The 10,058-nt window shown below is 42.1% G+C and overlaps 1 pseudogene; it reads right to left on the minus strand.

Annotated features, from left to right (window-relative positions):
• Positions 1-9,733: 9,733 nt before the first annotated feature.
• On the minus strand, positions 9,734-9,852 carry LOC134937122 (5S ribosomal RNA; annotated as a pseudogene).
• Positions 9,853-10,058: the final 206 nt, after the last annotated feature.

The following is a 10,058-nucleotide window of genomic DNA, read 5'->3' on the forward strand; positions in this document are numbered from 1 at the left end:
CGTGATTGTAGCTTTTTTTGGTCCATTAAAAAAAAAAAGCAACTGCAAATCCAAATCTGGATGACGAATCCGAGCTAAATCCAAATCTAGCAAAAATTAAATTAGAAAGAAACTAATTTAAAGTAATAGATGGTATGCTACACTTCTCGGAGTGACTCACTCATGCCGCGTGTCTCAAGACATATTGCGGTGTATTACAGATAAGTGTATCTATAGTTTCTACATATGAACAGCAACAGTATCATCAAGTCAGACTATGGGGTATATCCAATTACAGTCAAAACTGCTGTCTTATCGAAAAGATGGCAGTTTTCGACTGTTTAAGGTCGGAATGGGTTCCGACCTATTCAATCCCCCCTCAGTTTTCCGACACATTGGGAAAATCGACTTGTCGGAAAGCATGTGGATTAGCAAAATAGCTGCCGATCCACATGCTTCTGTCGGAAACGGGACCTTGCTTCTGTCAGAAACCGGAATATTGATATTACGATATCGCAAGTTATAGTTTTCATGTGATACTTGGTTGGTTAATTACAGTCAGAAGAATCTTATTATAGGATGTCCAATTTAAATGTACATTTAAACAGGGTAACTTTGATCCCACGACACTCATACATTTTATTAGTCTCTTTTCATGTACTAGTCTGTCCATACAGTAGAGGAAGAATCGTTAGAATGGCAATGAACTCTGGAAGTCTGGAGCAGTTTGTCAATCTGAATGTACTTTTAATTATGCCAAGTCAGTGCGGAAGTGACCATTCCAAAGATAATGAGTTTAGCAGCTATTCAGTAACAATGGACATCCTCTCTGCCACTCAAAAAGGGAATGTCACCCAGTAAGGGTTGATCAAAGCACACGTGTATTCAGAATCACACATTGGTACCTACACCAAATTAAAGGCACATCATATTTGATATGGTTTATAATTTAAAACTATATGTCCGGAATAGCAGATCGTTTGGAAAATATGAAACATAGTGGAGATGGATTTGCAGGTGTGGTGCGAGTTGCAAATCTCTAAGAAGTATAATTTCAAAAGTATGAAGTATTTATAGTCACTTTGTAGCAAAAATAGCAGAGTTAAATGTTATATGGGAGGATCTCAGCCGTAATTAATTAACCAACCAGCTGGCAGGGGCTTAGGTGAAAGGTATAATCACCTCTTGATCAAGGTTCAAATTAAGGGATTAATGATGCATTGAAGCTTATCCTGCTTTCCTACCGTTTCTTCCAGGCAGATTTTCTGTGTGTTTATCTGTAAATTTTTGTCCTTTTTATTCAAATTTACTTACATGTATGTACTTTTGTAACCATTTTCTGTTCTACATAAGCATTGTACCCTTTTTGTAAATAAACAATTACTTTGTTAGTCTTCATATATGCTCTCAGAACCCAATCCTTTAAAGAGATTGTTAAACCACTAGGCTATGTTATAAACTGTTATTAATTGCCAAAGTAGGTGGCTTTCTAGTAGACCATGTGGATGTCTAGGTTGGCAAGCCTACGCGTAATTGTTACCTAAAAGGTATTGGGGGACCTGTGACCCCTATTTCACAGGTTGTGGCTGTAAAGTGTATTGAATTACGGTGCTCTGACCATCGCCCAGAGTACAGAGTCATCTAACAGTCAGGGACAGTAGTGAAATCAGTGACAAGAGGTTGTTAAAATTATCTGTGGCATGCTTCCTAAACACATGTGTAAAATCACACAGGTGTTTAGGAAGCATACCACAGATAATGGGGGAGATTCAAATGTTTGAAAAGTCAGTTGGGAGTCTGTTTTTTCCTATCTAATAGACAGCAAAAAACAGACACGCAACTGACTTTTCAAACATAAGAATCTCCCCCAGTGTGTTTATAGATGCTATATAGCTTGCTAATAATTGTCATCCGTGTTTGACCATAACTAGGCATGTGAGAGTAGTGACATTGCCAACGGACTGCATTTGGTTTGCAGAGTACCTGGAATGAAAGGGACACACACCCTGCAGCTCGTAGACCTGCCTGGCAGTGTTCTTCTTCTGTGTGCTCTGCTCCTTTAGCGTGATGTAATGATGTCAAGAGTTCCAAGATGGAGCCGCCACGGGTGGTACACAGCCCTGCACTGGCACTCCTTCCCTTGCCAAAACTATGACCTTTGACCTTTAAGAGTTATATATCTGTTCATGTTGTGGGTTTTATTGCAAACAGATAACACTGTGAATATGGTATAGATACTAGTACTGACAAGGCCGTCTTTTCGTATGGGCTCAGTGGGCACTTGCCCAAGGGCCCCAGGAGTATAAGGGTCCTAGGCTGATAGCTGAGGGTCCCCTCTTTCCAGGTGTACCAGATTTTTTAAAATCGGGCCAGGGGAACCAGAGATATATGACTTCAAAGCAGTGGTCCCCATCCAAGCCTGTTAATTGCTCTTCCCAGCCCAATATCTCGGATTCTGTTTGGCTTTTAGTTTTTGTGAAGGTATACTCCAAAAGCTGGGACGCTCCCCTTTTGGTGAATACTGGCAGCTTGTCTCTACTATACCCAGAACCAGAGATATCAGCCTTCCGGCAGCTGGTCCCTGCTCCAGCTCCACACACCTGGTATACAGTTTTATATTTTCGTTGGTGGATTGCTCTGGCTCCTGAGCTCTGATCCCCAAGTCCTCAATACCTCCTAAAAGATGAGACTCTTTCGTGTTTTTATCCCATTCAAAGCTAAGAAATCTATCTCCAGGAACTGGAGATATCTGCAGTCAAGCAAGCTGCCCTCCCACCGGAAAATGGTGAATATTAAACCCACTCCACTATCCACCCCTCCCCTGCATATTAAAAAACCCCTACCACCCTGGAAGTCATGTACCAGGGCCCCCTTCATTCAGCCCAATGCCCCTTATACAGTTTAGTGTTCCCTCCACTGCATCTGTGCAGTAAGGAGTAATTAGCAGAAATTACTGCTCCAGGTCCTACATGCTGAGCTGAAGATAGAACATCCACTACCGCCCGCGGGACATCAAAGCTGCCGCTGATTGCACCCCCAACCGCTACCGCTGGCGTTAGGTAGGGGCCCCAGTGCATTGTTGTGCCCAGGGGCCCACACTGCTGTTAAGACGGCCCTGAGTACTGACCGAGTTTTGCATAATTTGAGACTTATTGAATACTACAGATTGTACAGAAAAGATGCACACCTTATCCTCAAACAATTAGTAAAATATTTTCTATAACTAAAAAATGTTTTATTTTACAATTCAAGCCCTTTTTCTTAACAGTGTGGCTACTTAAGTTAATTTTTATGAAACAGCGGCACAAGGCTACAAGCAAGCTTCTGACTATCCAGTTGTTATAATAAGAATAATTTTATGTATATAGCGCTTTTTATCCAATAGGACTCAAGGCACTTAACATATATAGTAGAATTATCATAATACATAAACAATGTACATAGTACATAAACAATGAAGTACAGAAAATACAGAGAGCATGCAGATACTAAAGAGACAATCAAGGAAATGCTTGAGTATGCAGGAAAGTCTTGCATTTGTTTTTGAAGGAATCTAGAATGGGGGCCTCTCAAACTGTGCGGGAGCCACATGGCTAGAATTTCGACTCCCAGATAAATTACAGGAGATTCTAGGTACTGCTAAAAGTCCTTCATCTACAGATTGCAGTAATTGAGCAGGGCAGTATGGAATCAGAAGCTGCTTCAGGTACCTTGGGCCCTGGTCACCTGGTAATGTAGGACTTTGAAAGTCAGTAAACTAATCCTGAAGATTATCCACCATCTTACAGGCAGCCAGTGGAGGGAGTACAGAATGGGTGTTATGTGGCTGGAACGGGGCTGGATTGTTGACAGCCTGGCAGCTGTGTTTTGCACCAGCTGTAAGCGGTGCAATTCTTTTGCTGGGAGACCAAGGTAGAGAGCATTACAGTAGTCTAATCGAGAGGATACAAATGCATGTATGACTTTATAATAGTTTACTGGGGTAGTTGACTTTATAATAGTTTACTGGGGCATTCAAAAAAATTGCACAGATTGCTTTTGCGTTTATTGTTCTAGATTCTATACTGATTAACACGTTTTAAAAAAATGTTTGTGAAGTCTTGTGGGCGCTCCTACTAGCAATATGCTGTAAAAAGAAAATGGTTTCCATGGGAACAGTCCAAATAGCTAGAAGTTTGTTTCCATTTAATTTCCTTCCTCTTCTTTTGGTGCATATTGATAATTTAACACCAATACAAAAGTAACTTTATTGAAAAGCTTCTGAACAATACATGTACATCAGATTCTAAAGGACAAATATATAATTATATAGTTAGTATTCTAAATCTGTATGCTTGTGATTATTATTATTATTTTTCTATATCATACTTTTTTTATGCATTTGTGGCTTCTACATTGCCTCAGGCATTAATTTGCACATGAAGATGATTCTATGCATACATCTTGGCTGCAAGCTAACTATTGGCACTTTGCCTGTGCAATTCTCCCCAAAATGGATTTTGTCTTTTTAGTTTGAAATATATATATATATATTTTTTTTTTTTGGTCTTTGCAGTAATCTGAACCAAAGTATATCCTGTACTCAAAGCATTGTTACATAGGTGTGATATTTGGCTCATCTCACTGTGTCCTTCATTTTCCTACTGTCAGCTCCAGTGCCAAGATACTATTTGATATAATTGCTCTCTGTAGTAAGAATGGCATCATCAGTTGGCATTGGTTATATTTCAATGCACGCAATTTATTAACTGGTGGGTCAAGTCACAATTTTTTCATGCTTTAAGAAACACACAATGCTGATATATATATAATACTGCCAGATACATAATATAAGCTCTGATATATTCTGCCAGGATGCAGTTAATGTACCGGCTGTGGGGATTAAGAGTGCAGTGAACCCACGAGAGGACTCGCTGCCTCGCTGAAGGGATGCCGCTGTTGGTATAGGAACAGCCGGCACCCCGTCTGCCGGTAAATCATATGTATTGTATTCCATTCTGCCATAGCTACTTGTGGCTATAATAGGAGGCATTAATGTTCGGCATAGTCATCTGAATTGGGGATATCAAGTTGAGGCATAATCAATCTGAACTGGGGGCAGTAATGTGTGGCAAATCATATAAACTGGGTGCAAGTAATGTTAATCATGTGGTTTCACAACAGCTGTCATATAGTGATGTGATAGGTGACTTTGCTGTAAGAAAGTCAAGGTGATCAAGAGTTGTTTTTTTTATCAAAGCTCGGAGATAAAATCATGAAAGATAAAGTACCAGCCAATCAGCAACAGTTTGTCATTTCAAAATAGCCTGTAAAATTTAAGGCAGAAGCTGATTGGCTGGTACTTTATCTCTCACAATTTTAAATTCTCTTTGAGCTTTGAAAAATGTCCCCTTATGGCTGTAGAACAAGGTTGAATTTAATCAGTAGTAAGTATTGTTTTCAAGATCACACTAGTTTTGATGATTTCAGTTTGGTTTCAATGTTGCACAATACCAATATTTATATTAATTACTTGTTGTTCATATTATATATGTGTAGTTCTTTGATATTTATAGTCTACACTCCTGTGTATTGTGCACTGGTTTCTTTAAAAGTAAAAAATCTCAAAGTCATAACACTATGTAGTTGATTCTGTGTGAGTGGATGAACACAATGCTTGGTGCTGTGATTTATAGGGCACTAGTTAAATTCTTGCTTATGGCACCAAATTGGCCAGGATGGTTCTGCTGAAGTACAGTGCACTTTGGGAAACCAGATATGAAATGTTTCTCTACTTACTTCTGTAATACCCTGTCACTGCAACCTTTTGTTGATGGATGTGTGGTAATTGGATAAGGTGGATAATTCCTCACATTCGGGGCCAGCTTAAGCCTTGGGGGTGCCTGGGGCACTTAAGACAGGGGGGCCACCAGTGGAAGGTGGGGGGTGTATATTAGATTGTGAATACCTCCCAAATGTCCCATTTCAGGAGAGACTAAATGCTCTCTAACTGGACTTCACTCTTAATATATGATTGATGTCACTTGTGTTGAACTATTTAATTGATAAGAAAGGTGTTTCAACACAGGTGTTTGCAATCATAAATTAAGAAGGAAGTCCAGGTAGAGAGCATTTTGTCCCTCCTGGAATGGGTGGCAGGTATAGATTGTGTATATTGAATTTAAACCAATGGTGTTTATTAGTTTTAAAACTAATCGTTTAATAATGCCTGGGTACTGTTTATACAGTAGCTCCACCGAATTAAAAGACAACTATTTATAACGTTTTCTTGTAGTGGAACAATGACAAGTTAAACAACCTTAAAATACACATAGAAAAATAAAATTATTTATCTTATAACATGCAAGAATAGCATCAGCCTCTGTACTACTTACACACTGGGACAGGACTCAGGAGGACTATGTGTGTGTGCGTGTGTGTGTGTGTATGTGTGTGTGTCTATCTCTATACCCAAATGGTTTAGTTACATAGAAGTTTACACAGGACTCAGACACCCAGGCAGGGAGGAGGAGAAGCTGGGATACCTGTGTCACTTACAGCTCTCTCCACCCTCCTATCTCTCCTCTGGTCAGAAAGCTCCGTCGGTAGCTGATAATACATGATATTCCTGTATCTCTGCCTGCACTGCATACTGTCCTGCTTGCATTCTGTCTCTCACATTAAGAGGTAAAGCTAGTGATATCAGTGTGCTTTGGCCAGGGGGCCCCTGACACTGGGGGTCCGTGGTAAAGTATGTCCTGTATCCCCCATTTATCTGGCTATGCTCACATTTTCAATCATACTTCCATATAAATCAGGACTTGGCTCTTCAGGATAAGACCGTAGAGAGCCATTTCAGGCCCAGGCAATGCAGGCCAGGGTAGGGTTGTGGCCTAATCACAGAGGCTAAGGCACCTTCCCTACCAAAAAGTGTGCAAAAAATATATTTGTTGTGCCACGGGTGCCCCTCAGCCAGGGGAAGAGCTAGGGAGAGCACAATCAATACGATTGCTCTCCACCCACTGCCAGGAAGAGAGAAGCAGTTGACCCAAGTCCCTGCTGGGCCCCTACAACAAGCCAGAGTAAGGGTAATTAGTACCCACCCACACCCACCTGTGCACCTGCCACTGGAGAGTGAACACCAGGTGGATACTCTTGCCCACCACTAAATTAAACTTAAGACAGAAGTTTGCTACAAAACCAATCCAACACATTTACTTTTGATAGGGGCAGACTGTAATATTTACTTTGTGTACTGTGCATATGGAACAACACAAAGTACATATAATGACATGATTCAAGAACATAGAGTAAATAATAATCAAACAACAGTAGTGAATTCAGCGCATTCACAGAATTAGCTATCAAGGCATCTTGCATATAATGGGGCTCGCATACTCGCACGCATGGGGGGGTTTCCGAGTACCTGGAAACTCACCCTGCCCGCCAATAAATCAGCTCAGCTTACCTTTTTTATTTTTTTATTTTTACAATGAGGAGGTACAGGCACCTGCTGTACAACAGAACAGTTAAGCAAGCAGAGCAGGTTCCTCTCCTAATAACTCAGACACCCTGCATCGGCCGCTTCTCTAGCTCCCCTCCTTCTCCTGCATCACTGCCTCTCCTCCGCTGCCTTCTCCTTCCGTGTGTCTGCCTTTCTCCCGCATCTCTGCCTCTTCCCTGCCGCCTCCCGCATCTCTGCCTCTCCACTCCTTCCGCGTCCCTGATATCACCCCACGGCTGACCTTCATTTTGCCAGGCTGCAGGAAACCTGCCAGAGCCATTGCACATCCCACAGTATCTGGCTGCAAGGACAACAGGACCTCCTCCCTACCTCCAGGTAATCACTCTCAGGCACCTCTCCTAATTGTGTTGCTGCTATCTCTCTCTCTCTCTCTACCCCCCTGTCCCATGCCTCTCTCCCTCTTTCTCTCCCCACATGTCCCCTTCTCTCTCTTTCTCTCTATCCATTCCCCCTCTCTCCCCATACACCCCTTTGTCTCTCTGTCTCCCAATGCCCCCCTCTCTCTCTCCCCTCATGCCTCTATCTCCATTGCCCACTCTCCATCATACTTGTCTACTCTCCTGAAAGTTGCGGTAGGCTCCCGATTTTGGGGGCAGCCCCCCGGAAGAGCAGGCAGATCTCCCGCATCCTGCCCTCACCCTAGTGATGCGGGCAGGATGAACAGATACTCACTGGTATTTGCAGGTCTGTGTGGTGGGGAAGGTGCTAAAATGACGTTAATCACGTCATTATAGCCCCACCCCTTCGTGCAGACCCGGAGAATTGCTGCATTTTCCCAATGTGGGGGCGGTCTGGATGATGTCACAACTCGGTCCCGCCCCCCGAACTTCCCTCCAGTGTCTCCTCTCAAGGCTTCTCCCAGAGAGGAGATATTAAAAGTAGGTAACTATGCCCTCCATTCCTCTCCCTCTCTGTACCTCTCTATGGGGTGAATTAAATCCAAAGCGAATTGAATAGCACCGAGCATTAGCTCCCAAGGCTATTCAATTCAGTGTGATGTGACAGGTGATGTCGGGATTATTTCTCGCAGAAATTGACAAAAGTGCAGGCGCAATGCTGATTTCTGCCCTTAGCGCAGTGGAAACAGCATCAAGCTGGGCACTTAAATCGGACAATGATGGTTCTCCCAACAAAACACCCTGTTAAGTCCTGTAGAACAGGCATTCTCCAACTTAACATAGCACTGAATTGAATAGCCTCAGGAGCTAATTCTCGGTGCCTTTCAATTGAATTGAATTGACCTGCATGTCTCCCTTGGCTCTGTATGTTGGGGTTTTATCTGGAAACACCCCCCCCCCCCCTCCTCTCTGTAGGCTGGCAGGCCCCATCACAGCTTCCTTAGGCTTCAGTCTGTCCCTCCTAGCACCAGTGCTACCTAGTGGCGGGCACAGCATTTTCTTTGATTTAGTGAAACTCAGGTGACCACTGATATCACTTTGGCTTGGTTTTCAAATTGGTCTGCTTATTTAATATTGTATTCGGCACCAGAGTATTAGTTCCAATCCCTGACTCCAGCATATTAATATATTTTGCCATTCTTTTCCTTATACCAGACCCTTTGGCCCTGTCCTACCAATTTTGATAGATGTGCCCCTGATCTTTGGCTTGTCTGACTTTGCTCCCTATCTTCAATTCAGTAGTATGCTTTCAATTTAGAAGATACTGTAGCAGCCACCTTAGGAAGCAGACAGAGGTCTGTGACCCATGGGTTCTTAAGAAAAGGGTTGGGTTGGGAATACCGCACAGGGTTAACTGAGTTATAAAAAATAATAATAAATAAAATATTGTCTCCGAGAAAAGCCGACAATTTAGACAGTAGTCTAAAATTTATCACCTTCTACCATGAGTTTAATATCTATGGGTAGACAAATGGTGATTGTCAGCGGTGCTCCCAAAGGTCCAAACGTATTTGAAATAGAAAGAGAAAGCTAGAAAAAAGTGACCTTGGTTGGGAGCACTCACTCCCGAAGAGTAACTTGAAATTCTAGATGTATATATGAGTAATAATGTAACAATGAAGTATTTAAAACTTAACTTTTAATATGTCTATATAAGAAATGGGGGACACAATTTAGAATTGCAAAAAAACTTGCATGAATAATAAATGTATGGCTCTAACTTTTATGAGCCACACTTAAAGAATGAGTCTGCGAACATATTGATGGATTACTACTATGGTAATTCAGTGTCTGGCAAGCATAAGCCATCTTCCCGTGGAGTCAGCACAAGCCCCAATTAAGTGCCATCAGTAACCTACAACACCTGGTATTCCTAAATGGTCTCCCACTAAAGTACTGACCAGGCCCAACGCTGTATTGCCTCCAAGATCAGACGGGGTTGGGCATATCCAGTGTGGTATGGTAGTAGGTTGCGTATGGAAAAGAGTAGCAGGTGCGGCTGTTATGTAACAGAATGGGAAATGTTTGTTATTGTGCCAGTTTTATAAAATACATTTGTCTAACCCGTTGGGGATATTTAGTTGACCCTCATTGCACCGATTGGCAGCCCAAACACATGGGTATGCGGAGGTTAAATCATATGGTCAACAGGGGTTAGTGACAACAGGCCTCTGTTT

This window comes from Pseudophryne corroboree, chromosome 6 (assembly GCF_028390025.1).
Source record: "Pseudophryne corroboree isolate aPseCor3 chromosome 6, aPseCor3.hap2, whole genome shotgun sequence".
Lineage (NCBI taxonomy): Eukaryota > Metazoa > Chordata > Amphibia > Anura > Myobatrachidae > Pseudophryne > Pseudophryne corroboree.